The 20,811-nt window shown below is 38.7% G+C and overlaps 1 protein-coding gene across 2 annotated transcripts in view; it reads right to left on the reverse strand.

Annotated features, from left to right (window-relative positions):
* ZDHHC21 (zinc finger DHHC-type palmitoyltransferase 21) overlaps positions 1–11,201 on the reverse strand; it is a 60,755-nt gene extending 49,554 nt beyond the window's left edge. For both annotated transcript variants that reach the window (XR_011075154.1, XM_068552791.1), the window contains exons 1-2: positions 11,121–11,201; positions 3,804–3,937 (exon numbers count right to left, since the gene is read on the reverse strand). The gene's annotated coding sequence lies outside the window, so the exon portion shown is untranslated. The remainder of the gene's footprint in view (positions 1–3,803; positions 3,938–11,120) is intronic.
* Between the last annotated feature and the right edge of the window lie 9,610 nt (positions 11,202–20,811).

Below are 20,811 nucleotides of genomic sequence, written 5' to 3' on the forward strand. Positions count from 1 at the left end.
TAAGCTTCTGGAGGATGACTCCCAGATTTCCAGCTTACATCCCAGACTACTTCATTCTAAGGATAATTTATCATCAGTTGAAGAGCCTCAGGGTACTACACCCTTTAGAGGCCTTGCCAATGTTCTTTAAAGTTACAAAGCTACCAGGACAAAGAAAAAAAGATTAAGGATTAATTTTAAAAGAATACCCCTATCCTATTATCCCTAGAACCTGGAAACACTGGGACAGCAGAAAAAAAGACAAGAACTCAAACTCACCACCCAACTCTTTAAATCAGATATGGTCTCAGTTAGCACTTATGTATGAATTTTAAAATAGGAATAATGCCTAGGCCTTTAAAAAAGTAAAAGTTGAACTTCATTACCTTTTAATTTAAAAATTAAAAGACCTATCAGTATCACTAAAGTGAGGAAAGTCACAGAGGATTTAATTTTCTAGGTATGATTATTTTAAAAGCTAAATGAACTCAAATACAAATGACAAGCTATCAACATACCTAAAAAGAGAAACATTAAAAAGAATGTTTATTTTTATAGTCTTGCCAACCATCAAGTGCTAAAAGAATGACAGAAGGCTCTGTCTCTCAACATGTTCAATATCATTAACTTCATGTACTTTCTTTCTTTTAATGTTTCAGTTCCATTCACGACTAAAAAAACAGACAATGAATTCTAGTAACTACACAGAACAGAGTAATTTCATTACTTATTTCTAAATGTATTAGTATTAGAAACAGAAAAGCATACAAGCCAGCAAAACAAGTAGCAAAATTATCAAACACTCATTTGTTTTTTTAAACTCTATTTTTATTCTCCTCTACCAGAGAATAACAAATTTTTCTTATCACTGCAAGAGTTCCTCACAACAGAAACTATAAATGAAAAGTATAGTTTAAAATGTGTCTGTTTTTCCTGGATATAAACATACACAGACAACAAGCTCTAAAAGAACAAGCATCCCCAAGGAAAAGTACGCTAAGGAGAGAAAAATAAAACAATGAACAAATAAGATGTTGAATACCTTTTTAAATACCTGAGTAGTGAAAATTAATCCACATAATTAGTGCCACATAATCCTTACAACTAGATTGTAGAGAAGAAAACAGTAGCCTTCCAAGAGCTCCAAATCAGATTACAACCAGAAACGTGTAACTGGTAAAGTTGCAGGATCACTCCACTCAGCTATTATCTACCAGGCGTGGCTCACGGCTGAACAGAAACTATTACACATCCTGAGCAACAACCAAACTGAACACAATGCTGCTACTCAGTCTTAAGGGTGGCATCTGTAAATACTTTCATCAGCTAGAGAATCCAACATATTAATCTGTATATTAAATGGTGAGCTCATAACTCTTTGATGTAACTAGTGAACACACTGGTATTTCAACATTTTTGAAGATTGATATCTGGTAACTATACTTGAGCGCTCTAACTTCATTAATGATGTAAATTACTACAGCACGACTTTTCTTTTTAAAGAAATTATAACTCAACTCTAATAAACTAGACTAGTAAATATTCACAATGTTCAAACTACTCTGGTAGGAAACCACCTTTCCTTTTTTTGCCTTTTCAGGCAACAAAATTTCACCACATATTTTCCTCAGGAAGAATACTGAAGTCACTATGAAAAGAAAGTGACAGAAAACTATTATATGACAGAAAACTATAACGCCAGAATGCAGATTTTAAAAAATGATAAAAGTGAGCCAAAATAATTTACAAGAAATGGAGCCAAATGAATATCTCTAAACTTGCAGTTTTGTATGACTCGCCACCTCAGCCAGTGCTCTTATTATTGTTCCATGAATATGAACAACATATTCCCTCTCTCATTCCTTCTGTCCAAAATGTCTCTACCATTTTGTCTACTCTATTTAACTTCAACTCATACTTCAAGGTCAATTTGAATCTCACTCGCCATATGAAATTCTTCCTGGCACCTTAGTTCACAGTGATTTCTCCTTCTCTTCAAAATTCCAAATAAAAAGCAAAACTAGTAGAAGAATATAGCAAGTGGTTTTATAATCTTAGAACGAGGAAGATCTTCAACAAGACCCATAAGCCACCTTTGACCACATAAAGATTAAAATTTCTGAAGCTCAAAACACACCAGAAACAAAATTAAAAGACAAAGCATCCCTGGAAAAAAAGAATATACCATATGACTATTAAGAGTCATACAAAGTAAATACACAGAGAGGCAATTCACAAAAGAAAAAAAAATCCAGTGGTTAATCATTACTGATTAGGAAAATGTGAAATCACTAGGTATATTTTTTACCCTTCGTACTGACAAAATTCTAGAAAGACAGGTGACACCCAATGTTGAAAGGGCACAGAGAAAAGGACAATCTCACCCATTGCTGATATGCATGTAAACTGATAAAATCATCTTTGGAGGGCAATTTGGCAGTGTCTATTAAAATGTCAAACTTTTTGACCCAGCAGTTTTACATCTAGTAATATCTACAAAAGTATTCATTAGAGTGAACAGGTATATATACGTACAAGGATGTTCTATATAGCACTATTTGTGATCACAAAAATATGGCACAACCTAAATGCCCTTGTAGAGGGAAGGCAATGGTCATATACTATAAATTATAATACATCCATAGTGTAGACTATTTCCAAGCTACTGCAATTTTTAAAGAAGAAAAAAAGGAAGTAGATCTAGATTTGCATACGGCTACCCACACATAGTGTTGAGTGAAAAGAGGCAAATTATATAGGCAAAATCTATGGTGGGGGGAAATGTCCTAACAGTAGCTTCCTGGAGGGAGGGGAGGATAAAGACGAACTAGGAAAACGCATAAGGGAACTTTCTGGGGTGCTGATAAAGATCTCTATCTTAACAGGAGTTTGAGATACACAGGTCATACATTTGTTGAAACTAGGCAATACACAAGATTGGTGCATTTCATGGTATGTAAATTGACCTTTAAAAAACCCTTTAAACCAATAATGAACTCTATCTAGTTAATGATATGGATGCTGTATTATCGGGGAGAGGGGGAAGGAAGTATACTGATGTCTGCAATTTACTTTCAAATGGATCTCCCCCAAAAATGGACTGATGTGCGGACACAGAGATGGATGAGTATGTGATATAGTTCAGTAAAATACTAGTTGTAGAATCTAGGTGATGGGTATTCAGATGTACGTTGTATAACATGATTCTTTTTTTGTTAGAAAAAATATATGTATAAGTAATTTCTGTATGGGTGGAAGAAAACACATCTACCAAACTGTTAACAGTGGTTACCACTGGGCTGAGGAAGGAAAGAGTAGTGAGAAGGAATGCTGTCACATTTTATATACATATTTATGTGTTCATGTAAGTTTATTAATAGACATATGTACTTCTAAATTCTTCTCGACCAACTGAAAAATAAAGATAGCCAATGAGGTGTGATTTGACATTACAACCTCACAAACAAAATTTTTACTTTTAGCCTCTCTTTATCACTATGTATTATCCATATATGAAATGCTTTTAAAATTAATATCTTTAAAAATGCAGCACAGAAGCATCAGCTGTAAAGACATATAAGACTTATAATTCAGGAGGATGTTTCTGAAACTTGTATTATTTACAGATTTTTTTTCTCTATGGAGAAAGCCTTATTTAAGAAAATGTGGAGTTAAAATTTAATATGAAATATTTTATATAAACATAAAGTAACTATCTTTTTTTTGCAAATGAAAGATTGTTAAATTCATCTAAACATAACACTTTATGGATACTACGCTGCACAATTCAGAAACATATTCCCATTAAAATTAAATGCACTTACCACCTGCAAATTCACTGAGATGTGTTGTAATTGTTCTGGTACTTGCATTTAGAGGTTTTATCTTGATTCATTCTTTTTTTTTTATTACATCCCAACAAATGGATCCCTCCTCAAGAGCAGCTCTCCGTGTGAATCTATTAATGGTTTAACAAATAATATCTCACAACAAAGATAAAAATTGTAAGCAACTAAATATTCTAACCGTAAAAATGTCAATTACGAAAAAAAAGTTTAAATTTAGAAATAAAGTGATTTAACTCCACTTAATTCTATGCTTTCATATCTAATCCAGCCAGCCCCCCAAAATCTTTATATGATTACCATTATACATGAACGTTCTCTCTTTTGAAACCACCCGGTTCCCATAAAATCAAATTAGTATTACATGTCCAGCATTTGGGCTTCATCAAACTTACTGACCGCAAATCACAAAATGACAATAAATTCTGAGGTCACTGATGTGACAAAATCCAATGTAATATCTATCAAGATATTAGGCCTGGACTATCTAATCACAATTGATAAACATAAAATAAAGAGTTTAAAATAGAAGCACATATTAGTTTAACTGTTTTAAGGGAAAAAGTTATCCTCCTATAATGAAACCATTAAGAGAATCAACCATTAAAGTTAGTTTCTACAGTTCAGGCTTAAACAATAATACTGTAAAGAGTTCTAAAAAACATATACTGATTCAGTATTTCACTAATTCAATCACTATCTATATTACTACGCCTTAGCACTGGTATAGATAAAAAAGAGACCATCCTTATTCTCAATAGAAACAAACTAGTAAACAGACATGATCAATACCAAGTAAGACAAAGTAAGACAGAGGGCAAGGGGGCAATAATGCTTCTCATACAGGAAGGGTGTTGGTTCATGGAACTTTTCAGTTATGTAAATATTTGTGTGTACGAGGTTGCAATAAAAAATTTATTTCGTTCGGTAAGTTACCATCAGGAAAAGATTTCTGGAGAGAACAAAACCTGTGGATGAAGAATGGAGGCTCTTAATGAACAAGAGAGCAGAGTACGCAAAGGTATAAGGGCAGGCAAAGAAAATCTAAGTAGACTGAAATGACTAGAGTCATCACATATGGAAGAATGGGATAAAACGCGTTTAACCTTTCGACCACAAGCATCTTTAAGAAATATAGTTCAGGACATCTGGTAATATATACACAGAAATATATGAGATATGTGAGTATGTATTTCACATATATAAAATATATAACTGAAAAAGTTTAATGAAGTGATATTCACCCTGACTATATGTGACGTACTCTGATACTGTACTATTTTATTATATTTCACTTTAATAAAAATATATAATGCTGGTCACAGCCTACTAGACTGATTTCATGACCTACAAGAAGAGAGTGATCTAAGAATAAAAAAACACTGTTAAACCATGCCAATGACTTTGGACTTCACCCTGAAGACAGTAGTTTGGAAAGTACTGAAGGATTAAAGGCAGAAGAATGCCATGATGAAATGTGCATTTTGGAAAGAAGAGCAACACTTTGAAGAATGAACTTGGGTGGATGGATAAAGTTCCAAGACTGACTATATGAAATAAGCTAGGCTTACTGGTTACTCAGGTGAGAAATGAGGACACATGGTAAGTACCCCAAAAGCAGTAACTTCTAAAGGAAGTGGGGAGGGGAGGGGGGTGAGGAAGGAACACTTAAGACAGGAGGTATGCTGGAAAAGGGCAGAATAAGAACCTAATGAGTAAAACTGATAGGACGTGGTAATCAATCATGCAAAGGGCAGATGCTAGGATGACTCCCAAGTTTCTGGCTTAGGGTCTAGGTGAATGGTGGTACCATTCTCCAAGAAAGGAAATAAAGGACAAGTTGTGAGTTTGCTATGCATACTGCTTACCATAGCAATAGGAATCTATTACATACTGAGGATGTGGAAAAAAAATCAAAATCATTATCATTACATTTCCATTCCCCTTATAGACTTTTTTTTTAAACTGTACTTTCTCCTAGGGTCACTTTTTCTATGGTCCATGATTGTTAGATTGTGAAATATAACTTGTTTATACTCTAACTTTCTAAGCTAATTTACAGTGGTCTCTTTGGCTGCACATTTGATTCTTAGAGACAAAATACAGAATGATTTAGTAAAGGAGCTGCTACTCTAGTGGCAATGAATGAATTCGTCTTCCTCTAGAAGAGATCTCAAGCAGAATTAAGTGCGGTACAATGAAGTGCTCTGAAACATGGCCAAAGTCAGTAATTCTGCTGAGGCTATGACTCTAGGGCGGCTTCTTACTGTTGCAGCAAAACAGCAGTTTCCATCAGTAACATTAGGTAACAGCACAAGCCAACCATCCCTGAGTCAAACCCTAGTCACTCACTGGCTTAAAATCAAGGAAAAAATCCTACTTTACATTTACAGTTATCAGAACTACATCACAGCCATAGCACCCAAAATGAGATGAACATTTTATCTAGTTCAGCATCGCCATCACTGTGGAATCAAATCTCACCCACGTGATATAAAAGCAATTCTAGTCTTAAAAACCCAAGAAATTTTGTGATAACAAAGAATATCTCAAAGTTCTATAACTACAAAATGTTGTCAAGTATTTTTAACATTGCTACGTCTGAGACTGCAATTGACAATCTACAGGGCAAACAAACAAACAAACAAAATCCCCCCCCAGGGTCAAAACAAAATGGTTAATATACAAATATATAAAATTTAAACCTTATAACTGCAGCTTAAAATGAATCTTACATATTTATACAGCTATTTAATTTCTGATTTTATCAACTCTGAAAAACTGGTCAAGTAATTCTACCTAAAATAACCAGATATAGCTGTCTTTAATAATTAGCCAAAGAGGTAATCCAATTTTTAAAACATCAGAGGTATTCAGTTTATTTCAATAGAGTAGGAAATTAATCTTATACAGACATTTAAGAGAGCCACATTCAAATTATGAAACAGCCTCTTATTAGCTCTCCAAACTTCAGTTTCTTTTCAAGCTTCAGTTTAACCATCTCTAAAATGGTAATAAAAATATCAACACACAAGGTGGTTTTCATACTTAAAAGTGAAATTGCCTGGCAAATGATAAACACCTCCAACAATGGCAACTTTAAAGGGGCGTTTGTGGCGGTGGAGGACAGGGGGCACTAAGGATGAGTTGTACATCTAGTCTTACAAACTCCAGGATGAAACAGTGTTTCTGGGTCACCATCATTAAATACAATTTAACTATACCCAGCTGCCTACCTTCTCTAACACTGAAGTCTGAGAACTACTTGTCAGAGATGAGAAACCTCAGATAGTACAGTACACAGCCTTTTCCCTCGCATCACACTATAAGCATGTAGGGAGGTTGTATTTCCATAAGGCTGGCGTGAGGTCTCTTCAAGCAGAAAACCAAAAATAGAGATCTTATCTAAAATAGAGTGACTGAACTAAAGCCTGTAAACTAAATCTCTTTCAGGTAAAAGTGGAAGGACTGGGAAATTAAGCAATGAAGCATGGCAGAAAATCAGGACGTGATTTCAAAAGCTAAGGAAGAATGCAGAATTAAAGTAGGGAATTCTGACCCAACTGCTGAGTTCTCCAGGAAGACTCTGTTAAAATGTGGGTAGACAAAGTGTCAAAGCATATCAAACCTGTACCATCAATGGTTTCAAGAATCCACTTCCTAGAACAAGTCTTTAAATCACTATGTTCTGGGCAGAACTGAACATAAGCTGTTGCTCTTCTGTGTACCCGCCTCGTGAGTGAAAAAAATGTAAATTAATACCTTTATTAAAAGTATTACACTACAATGACACACTTCTTCAGAATCTCCCAACAAAAAGCAAAAATAACTGGGAAGGTGTGTGATGATATGAATTAAAGACTACCAAATACTGTTTCAATCAGTACAAAATGTCTAGGCAGGACTCTTCATTTAGGAAGGTATGGGTGTGGGAAAAAGGACAGGACAGGCAAGGGAAGAACTGGAGTTAAATGCAGGGTAGGAACAGAAGGCACAGGTAACCTTTGCTCCAAAAAGAGCACAAGGGAAAAACTTCAGCTACAGTGAAAGCCAGAAATTAGGCTCTGGCATTTCCTGGGTGTGAATCAGACATGTTCTTCCATGAGGAAAGGCAAGCCAGCTACTTACCTCTATCTAGTACCCACTGCACCAAGAACAGATTGAAAAAAAAAGCAAACAAACCAAAAGGCTAAATTAGATTTCCTTCACACCAGGCTTTACCAGAGCAGACATGATTTAAAACCAGTAACACTAAAAGAAAAAAAATCTCTCCTTGCTTGCTGAAGTTGAAAATCCTGCAGCAGGTAAAAAAGTTATTCATTCCATAATTACAGATAAAAGGCTTAAAATCAGAAGCCTGGTTGAGATCACAGTGGAGCACATTAAGTTAAAATTGAATGAATCAGTGAGTAGTAAAATACTAATTTTTACCTAACTTGCCCTTTTGTGGAAGTGGCAGCAACAGATAGATGAAGAGAGCAGAAACCTATTCAGTCTCTTAAATGGCTCAAGTCAATCTACCTGAGAGGAAAAGCACAGGGAAAGAGGAGGGTGAAAAGGCAGAAGACAAACTTTGAAAATACCACATTTTTTCCCATGGTACATCAAAAGAGGGAAATGAGTAAATAATCTACCATCACTTTAAGATATTTTGGGGAAGGCAGCTACCATGGAGAGCAGTGCTATTTCATGTCTATTAAGATATGCTTTTTAAACTAGGCTAACAATTTACCAAAGATTCTTAACCAAAAAAATCACTACTCTGAGAGTGGCATGGACATATATACACTACCAAATGTAAAATAGATAGCTAGTGGGAAGCAGCCGCATAGCACAGGGAGGTCAGCTCGGTGCTTTGTGACCACCTAGAGGGGTGGGATAGGGAGGGTGGGAGGGAGACCCAAGAGGGAGGAGATATGGGGATATATGTGTATGTATAGCTGATTTCACTTTGTTATAAAGAAGAAACTAACACACCATTGTAAAGCAATTATACTCCAATAAAGAAAAAGAAATCACTACTCTGATAAGCAAGACTGGTGTTTTTCCATTTTTCTTCATGTCATTCACCTATATTTTTTACTGATTCAAATCAAAACATTTTCAACTTTAATAAGAGGTATTAATTCATTGATTATTCTACTACATGCTACGATGCCGTTTATATTTAGTGCATTTGAAAAGTTGAAACTGAGCCCTAATGTTTTACTAAAGTAATATAAAATGTCTTCATTCCTTAATATAAAAGTAAAACTGAGCTTAGGGAACAACTTCCTGGTAATAAAAATAGCTTTTCCTCCGCCTTCCCTGTTATGCCTGGTAGTACTGATAACACCACTATGTAGCCTTCTACACTGAAAAATATTTTATTGACTCACATTCAATTACAATTCCTGAAAAAAAGCTCCATGGAGACATTACTAGACTTCTAAATTCATTTCTTCACTAATACACGACATTATTTTATCCATGTGCTTTTCCACAGGTTCTGAATCAGTCTCTATGAATTAGAGAAATCAGGCAGTGAGTAAATAAGAAGTAAAAAATTTTATGATTCACTGGTTACTTCTTTAGAACATACCTGTTAAGCTGATGGTTACATTTTTAAATGCTTAAATTTCTTTTTATTAAGTAAAACACACCAGAGATAGGCAATGTGACACCATTTTATTTAAAATATGCTCTAGTTCATTTACTCCAACTAAGGCTTCGAAAGTACGTTAAATTTAACAGAAGTCACAACAGTTTGAAGGGATTTAATATAATCCTATTGTTTTACCTCCAAAATGAGGAATTCTGGAACAGTACTACACCAAATATTATTCTAAAAGTATGGAATTATACATTTTTGGTTATATTTTGATATAATTTTACTAATACTTCTTCAGGTAAATGTTTTAAAAGTAACTTTAACATGTTAAAGGGTCTTAAATTATTTACAAACTTAGCATATGCCAAGTAAGGATGGGAAAGCTAAAATAAGCCTTAAAGAATTTATCCTGACTTCCCGGTTGTATAGATGAAAAATGGCATGGGTCACTGACCTACCCATGACCCCACAGCTAAATAGTGACAGCAATGGAACTAAAATCTAGTTTTCTTTCCACGACACCAAATCATTTGGTTCCTTCTTTCCAACTGATTTCTCATCTCTTCAAAAATCTTTTTTGCCATGACAACTTAGCACACCTACGGCAAAATAAAGCATCTCTCTGGATTTTATCTTTAAAATAAATAAAATCTAAAGAGTTGGAAGGATTTAACAAGATATTACACCAAAAGCCTTTTAGTCCAGGAATGGCATATACTAAGCAATCATCAGACGATAATTACTATTACTTTTTACTACAAGGAAGGCAGTGAATTTTTTAAAGTACACATATTAGGCCTTGGATCCATTTGACAAATATTTAACCTGCGTGCTTAACTATCGTTAGTCGTCATGATTTTATACTGTAACTTTACACTATGATTTATGACCCGCTCACAACGACCTTGATTTTTTTTTTCCTCTTGTACTTTTATAGACTGCTATATTGCAATATTTTCAAGTAATAAACTGGTCAGGTTCTCTTAGCCCTAGAGATACAGACATCCTCCACTGACTCACAAGGGATCTTAAAATACGCCCCAAATACAGCTTGAGAAAGACCACAACTTTAAATGGACTCTCCAGTTAAAATCTAGCGGTCTATTACAGAGAATGGTAACAAGTGCAAACTGCTGCCATCCATAAGCCATTTTCTTAAAACCACTCTTGAATCTGGGGGAGGGAGGCAGAAGGTCAGTAAAGGAGCAAACTATTTCTCCTCCTGCAAGTCTTCTGAAGCCTCACCCAGAGATCTGGAAATGAATGAAAGGCTGTGATGGCAAGGATAAATCCCAGATCCCTACGCAGGTCTCCGGGCGCGGGTACAGAGAGGGAAACTACAGTTCACACGCGAGAAACTCAGGGCACAGGGTTTTTAAAATTAAACACACACACACACACACACACACACACGAAAAACTACCCCAAATCATCTTGACTGGAGCACGAACCCACCCACCACCAGTTATAGGAGGGGCAGTTGGCGGACGGCTGCAGCTCTGGCTGAAGATGCTGGGAGAAAGGCCAGGCCCCAGGCGGGCAGGGCACGCAGAAGACCCGGGGTTCTGAGCGGGAGCGAGGGCAGGTGCGGGCAGGGAACAGGGCGCGGAACAGGGGCGCAGCCAGGGGCGGGCGGCCGGGCGCCGGGCTGCAGGGGCCGGGGGCCGGGGGGCGGCCGTGGCGTTCTCGCGCCTGCACACACTCACCGGCGCGGGGGGCTCGCCTCTCCCCGCCGCTGTTCTCGCGGCCGCCGGCGGCTCTTCCCCCTCCACCTCCGCTTCTTCCCCCTCCGCCTCCTCCTCCTCCTCTAGTCCCGCCGCCGCCACCGCCCAAGCCGGGCTGCGCTTCCCTTCCGCTTCCGGGAGCCAGAGCGCCGGGGCCGGCAGGTTAGGTGTGCGCCGCCCGCGCGGTGGAGCGACCAGCTGTCTCCGCCGCCGCCGCCGCCGCGGTCCCAGCTGGGCGCCCGGGATCCGCGATGGGAGCCGCCGAGGGCCGAAAGACCAGAAATCGCGCCTCGAGCGCGCGGAGACGCGCCGCGGCAGCGTGCCCTGCCGGACAGCCATCACCCGAACACCCGTCCGTACCTGACGCACCTCGGCGCCGCCGCCCTCCCCGGCTACCACCTTCCCAGCTCTGCCCACGCTCTCCTCCTCCTTCCACACCATTGTCCCCGCTCTCCTGAGTGACTGGAGAAGGGCCTTTCTTTGAGGATCGCATTTATCCTCCTCCCGTAGTTCGGGAGGGATGCCCCACGGGCCTCTCTACCCCTAACGCGCTCTGGATGTCCTCTGGTACCTTGCTTCAAATTGCAGTCCCCAGCATCAGCATCCTCTGGGAACTTGTTAGAAATGCACCATTTCAGGCCTGCTGAATCAGTATCTGTATTTTAACAAGATCTACAAATGATTCCTACACGTGCACCTTAAAGATTGAAAAGCACTGGCCTCTAGTGAATGGTCTTGCCCACTTCAAGAGCCACAGTTGCCCAAGACATCCATGATTTTTTCCTATTCCTGTCGGCAACCAAAATCCATACTGAAACAAGCTTTACTTAGTGTTTCAGATGCCATCCAAAAGTTGCTGGCTTTCCCATCCCTGCAACCTAGGAAAAATAAATTGACTCTACACTGCAAATAATCCACCTCCCAATCTCAATTCGTATCTTCATCAAACATCAGAGATATTCCTAAACCTTCCCTCTCCCCCCTCACCTCAGCTGAACAATACTTTGGGAAGGTTAAAATGTTTGCAGTAACCTGGAACTAGAGCTTTGTGACTGCGTGCCATGGGAGGAATAATGTGTGAATGGAAGAAATATTACCTGCTACATAAAATCTGAACTCTTTATAGAATGGCATTGAAAGCCTTTCTCCACAAACTGGTCCCTACCTACCCCTCCAGTCTTACCTCTACCTAACTTGATTCTTCTGCCCATCCTAGAATGCCGTCCACCTTCCTCTCTGATGATCTTAATTCCATCTGGACTTGGGAGTCAGCTCAAATCCTGCCAGCCCAGAGTTCCCTCTCTCTCAATATCACACACACTGTAGCTTATTTTGGACTCTTATGTTACCTTGTATTACTAGGTAGTTTAAAACATGTTATGTCCTGGTTTCTGAATTAATTACCAATACCTCGCAACCTTAAAGTCCTACATCAGTGGTTATCAGCGTGTGGTTCCCACACCAGTCGCATCAGAATCACCTCAGAACTCATGAGAAATCCATATTCCCCAGCTCCACCCCAGATCTACTGGATCAGAAACTTTGGGGGTGAAGCCCAGCAATCTGTATTTTATCAGGCCTTTTAGATGATTCTTTTTTTTTTTTTTAGAAATTTCATGTAATGTCTGAAACATTTATATTAACATATTTCCATACAAATAACCCAATGAAAGTTTAGTATTAGTTGTTTTGTTTGTTTTTTTTATACTGCAGGTTCTTATTAGGCATCAATTTTTTACACATCAGTGTATACATGTCAATCCCAATCGCCCAATTCAGCACACCACCATCCCCACCTCACCGCAGTTTTCCCCCTTGGTGTCCATATGTCCATTCTCTACATCTGTGTCTCAACTTCTGCACTGCAAACTGGCTCATCTGTACCATTTTTCTAGGTTCCACATACATGCATTAATATACGATATTTGTTTTTCTCTTTCTGACTTACTTCACTCTGTATGACAGTCTCTAGATCCATCCACGTCTCAACAAATGACTCAATTTCGTTCCTTTTTATGGCTGAGTAATATTCCATTGTATATATGTACCACAACTTCTTTATCCATTCGTCTGCTGATGGGCATTTAGGTTGCTTCCATGACCTGGCTATTGTAAATAGTGCTGCAATGAACATTCGGGTGCATGTGTCTTTTTGAATTACGGTTTTCTCTGGGTATATGCCCAGTAGTGGGATTGCTGGGTCATATGGTAATTCTATTTTTAGTTTTTTAAGGAACCTCCATATTGTTCTCCATAGTGGCTGTATCAATTTACATTCCCACCAACAGTGCAAGAGGGTTCCCTTTTCTCCACACCCTCTCCAGCATTTGTTGTTTGTAGATTTTCTGATGATGCCCATTCTAACAGGAGTGAGGTGATACCTCATTGTAGTTTTGATTTGCATTTCTCTAATAATTAGTGATGTTGAGCATCTTTTCATGTGCTTCGTGGCCGTCTGTATGTCTTCTTTGGAGAAATGTCTATTTAGGTCTTCTGCCCATTTTTGGATTGGGGTGTTTGTTTCTTTGATATTGAGCTGAATGAGCTGTTTATATATTTTGGAGATTAATCCTTTGTCCGTTGATTCATTTGCAAATATTTTCTCCCATTCTGAGGGTTGTCTTTTCGTCTTGTTTATGGTTTCCTTTGCTATGCAAAAGCTTTGAAGTTTCATTAGGTCCCACTTGTTTATTTTTGTTTTTATTTCCATTACTCTAGGAGGTGGATCAAAAAAGATCTTGCTGTGATTTATGTCAAAGAGTGTTCTTCCTATGTTTTCCTCTAAGAGTTTTATAGTGTCCAGTCTTATATTTAGGTCTCTAATCCATTTTGAGTTTATTTTTGTGTATGGTGTTAGGGAGTATTCTAATTTCATTCTTTTACATGTAGCTGTCCAGTTTTCCCAGCACCACTTATTGAAGAGACTGTCTTTTCTCCATTGTATATCTTTGCCTCCTTTGTCATAGATTAGTTGACCATAGGTGCGTGGGTTAATCTCTGGGCTTTCTATCTTGTTCCATTGATCTATGTTTCTGTTTTTGTGCCAGTACCATATTGTCTTGATTACTGTAGCTTTGTAGTATAGTCTGAAGTCAGGGAGTCTGATTCCTCCAGCTCCATTTTTTTGCCTCAAGACTGCTTTGGCTATTCGGGGTCTTTTGTGTCTCCATACAAATTTTAAGATGATTTGTTCTAGCTCCGTAAAAAATGCCATTGGTAATTTGATAGGGATTGCATTGAATCTGTAGATTGCTTTAGGTAGTATACTCATTTTCACAATGTTGATTCTTCCAATCCAAGAACATGGTATATCTCTCCATCTGTTGGTATCATCTTTAATTTCTTTCATCAGTGTCTTATAGTTTTCTGCATACAGGTCTTTTGTCTCCCTAGGTAGGTTTATTCCTAAGTATTTTATTCTTTTTGTTGCAATGGTAAATGGGAGTGTTTCCATAATTTCTCTTTCAGATTTTTCATCATTAGTGTATAGGAATACAAGAGATTTCTGTGCATTAATTTTGTATCCTGCAACTTTACCATATTCATTAATTAGCTCTAGCAGTTTTCTGGTGGCAGTTGTAGGATTCTCTATGTATAGTATCATGTCATCCGCAAACAGTGACAGTTTTACTTCTTCTTTTCCAATTTGTATTCCTTTTATTTCTTTTTCTTCTCTGATTGCCGTGGCTAGGACTTCCAGAACTATGTTGAATAATAGTGGTGAGAGTGGACATCCTTGTCTCGTTCCTGATCTTAGAGGAAACGCTTTCAGTTTTTCACCATTGAGAATGATGTTTGCTGTGGGTTTGTCATATATGGCCTTTATTATGTTGAGGTAGGTTCCCTCTATGCCCACTTTCTGGAGAGTTTTTATCATAAATGGGTGTTGAATTTTGTCAAAAGCTTTTTCTGCATCTATTGAGATGATCATATGGTTTTTATTCTTCAATTTGTTAATATGGTGTATCACATTGATTGATTTGCGTATATTGAAGAATCCTTGCATCCCTGGGATAAATCCCACTTGATCGTGGTGTATGATCCTTTTAATGTGTTGTTGGATTCTGTTTGCTAGTATTTTGTGGAGGATTTTTGCATCTATATTCATCAGTGATATTGGTCTGTAATTTTCTTTTTTTGTAGTGTCTTTGTCTGGTTTTGGTATCAGGGTGATGGTGGCCTCATAGAATGAGTTTGGGAGTGTTCCTTCCTCTGCAATTTTTTGGAAGAGTTTGAGAAGGATAGGTGTTAGCTCTTCTCTAAATGTTTGATAGAATTCACCTGTGAAGCCATCTGGTCCTGGACTTTTGTTTGTTGGAAGATTTTTAATCACAGTTTCAATTTCGTTACTTGTGATTGGTCTGTTCATATTTTCTATTTCTTCCTGGTTCAGTCTTGGAAGGTTATACCTTTCTAAGAATTTGTCCATTTTCTTCCAGGTTGTCCATTTTATTGGCATAAAGTTGCTTGTAGTAGTCTCTTAGGATGCTTTGTATTTCTGTGGTGTCTGTTGTAACTTCTCCTTTTTCATTTCTGATTTTATTGATTTGAGTCCTCTCCCTCTTTTTCTTGATGAGTCTGGCTAATGGCTTATCAATTTTGTTTATCTTCTCAAAGAACCAACTTTTAGTTTTATTGATCTTTGCTATTGTTTTCTTTGTTTCTATTTCATTTATTTCTGCTCTGATCTTTATGATTTCTTTCCTTCTGCTAACTTTGGGTTTTGTTTGTTCTTCTTTCTCTAGTTTCTTTCGGTGTAAGGTTAGATTGTTTACTTGAGATTTTTCTTGTTTCTTTAGGTAGGCTTGTATAGCTATGAACTTCCCTCTTAGAACCACTTTTGCTGCATCCCATAGGTTTTGGGTCATCGTGTTTTCATTGTCATTTGTCTCTAGGTATTTTTTTATTTCCTCTTTGATTTCTTCAGTGATCTCTTGGTTATTTAGTAACGTATTGTTTAGCCTCCATGTGTTTGTCCTTTTTACGTTTTTTTCCCTGTAATTCATTTCTAATCTCATAGCGTTGTGGTCAGAAAAGATGCTCGATATGATTTCAATTTTCTTAAATTTACTGAGGCTTGATTTGTGACCCAAGATGTGATCTATCCTGGAGAATGTTCCGTGCGCACTTGAGAAGAACGTGTAACCTGCTGTTTTTGGATGGAATGTCCTATATATATCAATTAAATCTATCTGGTCTATTGTGTCATTTAAAGCTTCTGTTTCCTTATTTATTTTCATTTTGGATGATCTGTCCATTGGTGTAAGTGAAGTGTTAAAGTCCCCCACTATTATTGTGTTACTGTCGATTTCCTCTTTTATAGCTGTTAGCAGTTGCCTTATGTATTGAGGTGCTCCTATGTTGGGTGCATATATATTTATAATTGTTATATCTTCTTCTTGGATTGATCCCTGGATCATTATGTAGTGTCCTTCCTTGTCTCTTATAACATTCTTTATTTTAAAGTCTATTTTATCTGATATGAGTATAGCTACTCCAGCTTTCTTTTGATTTCCATTTGCATGGAATATCTTTTTCCATCCCCTCACTTTCAGTCTGTATGTGTCCCTAGGTCTAAAGTGAGTCTCTTGTAGACAGCATATATATGGGTCTTGTTTTTGTATCCATTCAGCCAGTCTATGTCTTTTGGTTGGGGCATTTAATCCATTCACGTTTAAGGTAATTATCGATATGTATGTTCCTATGACCATTTTCTTAATTGTTTTGGGTTTGTTTTTGTAGGTCCTTTTCTTCTCTTGTGTTTCCCACTTAGAGAAGTTCCTTTAGCATTTGTTGTAGAGCTGGTTTGGTGGTGCTGAATTCTCGTAGCTTTTGCTTGTCTGTAAAGCTTTTGATTTCTCCATCGAATCTAAATGAGATCCTTGCCGGGTAGAGTAATCTTGGTTGTAGGTTCTTCCCTTTCATCACTTTAAGTATATCATGCCACTCCCTTCTGGCTTGCAGAGTTTCTGCTGAGAAATCAGCTGTTAACCTTATGGGAGTTCCCTTGTATGTTATTTGTCGTTTTTCCCTTGCTGCTTTCAATAATTTTTCTTTGTCTTTAATTTTTGCCACTTTGATTACTATGTGTCTCGGCGTGTTTCTCCTTGGGTTTATTCTGTATGGGACTCTCTGCGCTTCCTGGACTTGGGTGGCTATTTCCTTTCCCATGTTAGGGAAGTTTTCGACTATAATCTCTTCAAATATTTTCTCTGGTCCTTTCTCTCTCTCTTCTCCTTCTGGGACCCCTATAATGTGAATGTTGTTGCGTTTAATGTTGTCCCAGAGGTCTCTTAGGCTGTCTTCATTTCTTTTCATTCTTTTTTCTTTAGTCTGTTCCGCAGCAGTGAATTCCACCATTCTGTCTTCCAGGTCACTTATCCGTTCTTCTGCCTCAGTTATTCTGCTATTGATTCCTTCTAGTGTAGTTTTCATTTCAGTTATTGTATTGGTCATCTCTGTTTGTTTGTTCTTTAATTCTTCTAGGTCTTTGTTAATCATTTCTTGCATCTTCTCAATCTTTGCCTCCATTCTTATTCCGAGGTCCTGGATCATCTTCACTATCATTATTCTGAATTCTTTTTCTGGAAGGTTGCCTATCTCCACTTCATTTAGTTGTTTTTCTGGGGTTTTTTCTTGTTCCTTCATCTGGTACATAGCCCTCTGCCTTTTCATCTTCTCTATCTTTCTGTAACTGTGGTTTTTGGTCCACAGGCTGCAGGATTGTAGTTTTTCTTGCTTCTGTTGTCTGCCCTCTGGTGGTTGAGGCTATCTAAGAGGCTTGATGGGAGGCTCTGGTGGTGGGTAGAACTGACTGTTGCTGTGGCGGTCAGAGCTCAGTAAAACCTTAATCCACTTGGCTGTTGATGGGTGGGGCTGGGTTCCCTCCCTGTTGCTGTGGCGGTCAGAGCTCAGTAAAACCTTAATCCACTTGACTGTTGATGGGTGGGGCTGGGTTCCCTCCCTGTTGGTTGTTTTGCCTGAGGCAACCCAACACTGGAACCTACCCGTGCTCTTTGGTGGGGTTAATGGCAGACTCTGGGAGGGCTCACGCCAAGGAGAACTTCCCAGAACCTCTGCTGCCAGTGTCCTTATCCCCACGGTGAAACAGAGCCACCACTCGCCTCTGCAGGAGACCCCCCAACACCAGCAGGTAGGTCTGGTTCAGTCTCCCCCAGGGTCACTGCTCCTTCCCCTGGGTCCCGATGTGCACACTACTTTGTGTGTGCCCTCCAAGGGTGGGGTCTCTGTTTCCCCCAGTCCTGTCAAAGTCCTGCAATCAATTCCCACTAGGCTTCAAAGTCTGATTCTCTAGGAATTCCTCCTCCCGTAGCCGGACCCCCAGGTTGGGAAGCCTGACGTGGGGCTCAGAACCTTCACTCCAGTGGGTGGACTTCTGTGGTATAAGTGTTCGCCAGTCTGTGAGCCACCCACCCAGTAGTTATGGGATTTGATTTTACTCTGATTGCGCCCCTCCTACCGTCTCGCTGTGGCTTCTCCTCTGTCCTTGGACGTGGGGTATCCTCCTTGGTGAAGTCAGGGTCTTCCTGTCAATGATTGTCCAGCAGCCAGTTGTGATTCTGGTGCTCTCGCAAGAGGGAGTGAGAGCACGTCCTTCTACTCCGCCATCTTGGTTAATCCTCTATGCTAATTTTTCTAGATGATTCTAATGCATGCTCATTTTAAAATTACTGAGTTAAAATATTATCTGTTAATCCCAAAGGAACTCATTGGTAGGGGTTGATTTGACTATATGCAAGTTTTATTGCTTTTCAGATTGAGAACTAAGCTCCTTCACTCACGAATAGCTAGGTTTGAAGGTGGTCACACTTGCTTTTGGAAGAATTATCATTGATTTTCATAATGCTTTTGCTGTAGTAGGATTTTTGTAACTGGGTTTGTTTGAAAAGAAAGAAGTAATAATGATAACTAGTCACTTTGAGGGAGAGGAAACATGGAGTTTTGCCCCCTAAACCCTGGCACTGAATAGCGTATTCTTTTGCTCTCTCTTAGCATACCCTTGTGAGAATAAGCTGTGGCAAATGATCTCAACAGGTGCCAAAATGAGACTTAGTTGATGGGCATGTGAATGCACATGACTATTGGAAGTGTACATATTTTTCATGCCTTTTTCTAATGCTAACCTGTTATTAGCCAAATCAGTTCCACAGAGAATTTTCTAAGAAAGGCATGGAAGGAGAGAAGTGGCAGGAAAAACATTCTCAAAATCATGAGTCTTTTTCTCATGGGCAGTATCATCAAGGGCCTATCCCTTGCACTGAAGGTCAAGTCATAGTTCTATCATTCATGCTCAACATTGACTGTATTGTCTTGCAACCCATATACTTAGACACCTGTGTTAAAGTGAGAGAATAGGAAGATATGGCATCTTATAATCCTTCTGAGGAGCTTTTCTATTTAGTCTAAGGATGGAGAAAAGATATATGTCATGCACCATATTTTCCCTCCAGAATTTTGGTCTTCATGGTGCCTGTGACTGACTGAAATGTGATTATTAATCAAACTAATATTTATCTGGGAATAGAAAAAGTAGACGAGAACAAGTAGCATTGCTGCCACTGCCAATTTGGCTTCTCAACAAAGGCACAGTCAGGGCATTTATGTGGACAAACTCAGCCAATGACTGTGCTGCTGTGCCTTGACTGGGGAGGATAGAATTTTATTGCAATTTCCTAAAGTCAGTGAAAGTTCAGTCCAGAGTTTAATCAGTACTGGCAAATAGCCCTTGGCAGCTTTGGGTGGATAGCGTTCTCCACCTGCCCAGCTGGGTACCATGCCCTAAGCACCCACATTTGATGCACATTCATGATTTCTGGGTTGCTTGTAGTCCTCTCCCACATCTGTTTGAGTGGCAGTGTGCCCATTCCACAACAGTCTAATATTCTAATAGTTATTCTTAACCTCTTTGGGGTTACACATCTCTTTGAGCATCTGCTGAAAGTTGTAGACCCTCTTCCCAACAAGTTACATAATTATATAACATGTACATACAGATGTATACATAAAGTTTCACAAGATACTTCACCTTCCCATGTCCCCAGAGCTGAAGTCATGAACTTCAGGTTAAGAACATAGAGAGTTCTATGTTCCCCAGGACGTAGAGAGTCGGTAAAATAACACTTCTCCCCCCAAATATCAAGGATAACTCTAAAAAACACTGCATTCTTAGGAGACAGAAGAAAAGCAATGCTAACCAGAGGCATAAACAAAGTGCTATGGGAATGCTAAAGAAGCAGCTGGTAGTGTCAACAGGGTGATTCAGGAGAGGCTTAGTGGAGAAAGTTCTTGCATCAGATAAGTGAGAATAGGATTTTGATTGGGACAGAGGATCCCTCCAGGATGAGGGAAAGTGTAAGCAAAGGCATGGAAGTGTAGAAGTACAAGGGTCTCTCTGATGTGGCTCAAATGTGAAACACATAGAAAGAGAGGAGAATGGAAAGGTAGAACAGAGCCAAATCATGGTGAGCTTCAAAGACAATGAGATTTCCAATGAGGAGCCATTAAGCTTTCAGAGTAGGGTAATAGACCTGCTCTAATCTGGAAAGACTATTTGTGAGGGCAGTGGCGTCATCAAAAGGCAGAGTGGTGGGGCATTTGGAAAAGTTCTAAATATCCTAAATTGGAACCTATGAGTGAAACCACCTGGCTTTGC

The sequence above is a fragment of the Eschrichtius robustus genome, chromosome 10 (genome assembly GCF_028021215.1).
Source record: "Eschrichtius robustus isolate mEscRob2 chromosome 10, mEscRob2.pri, whole genome shotgun sequence".
Classification (NCBI taxonomy): domain Eukaryota; kingdom Metazoa; phylum Chordata; class Mammalia; order Artiodactyla; family Eschrichtiidae; genus Eschrichtius; species Eschrichtius robustus.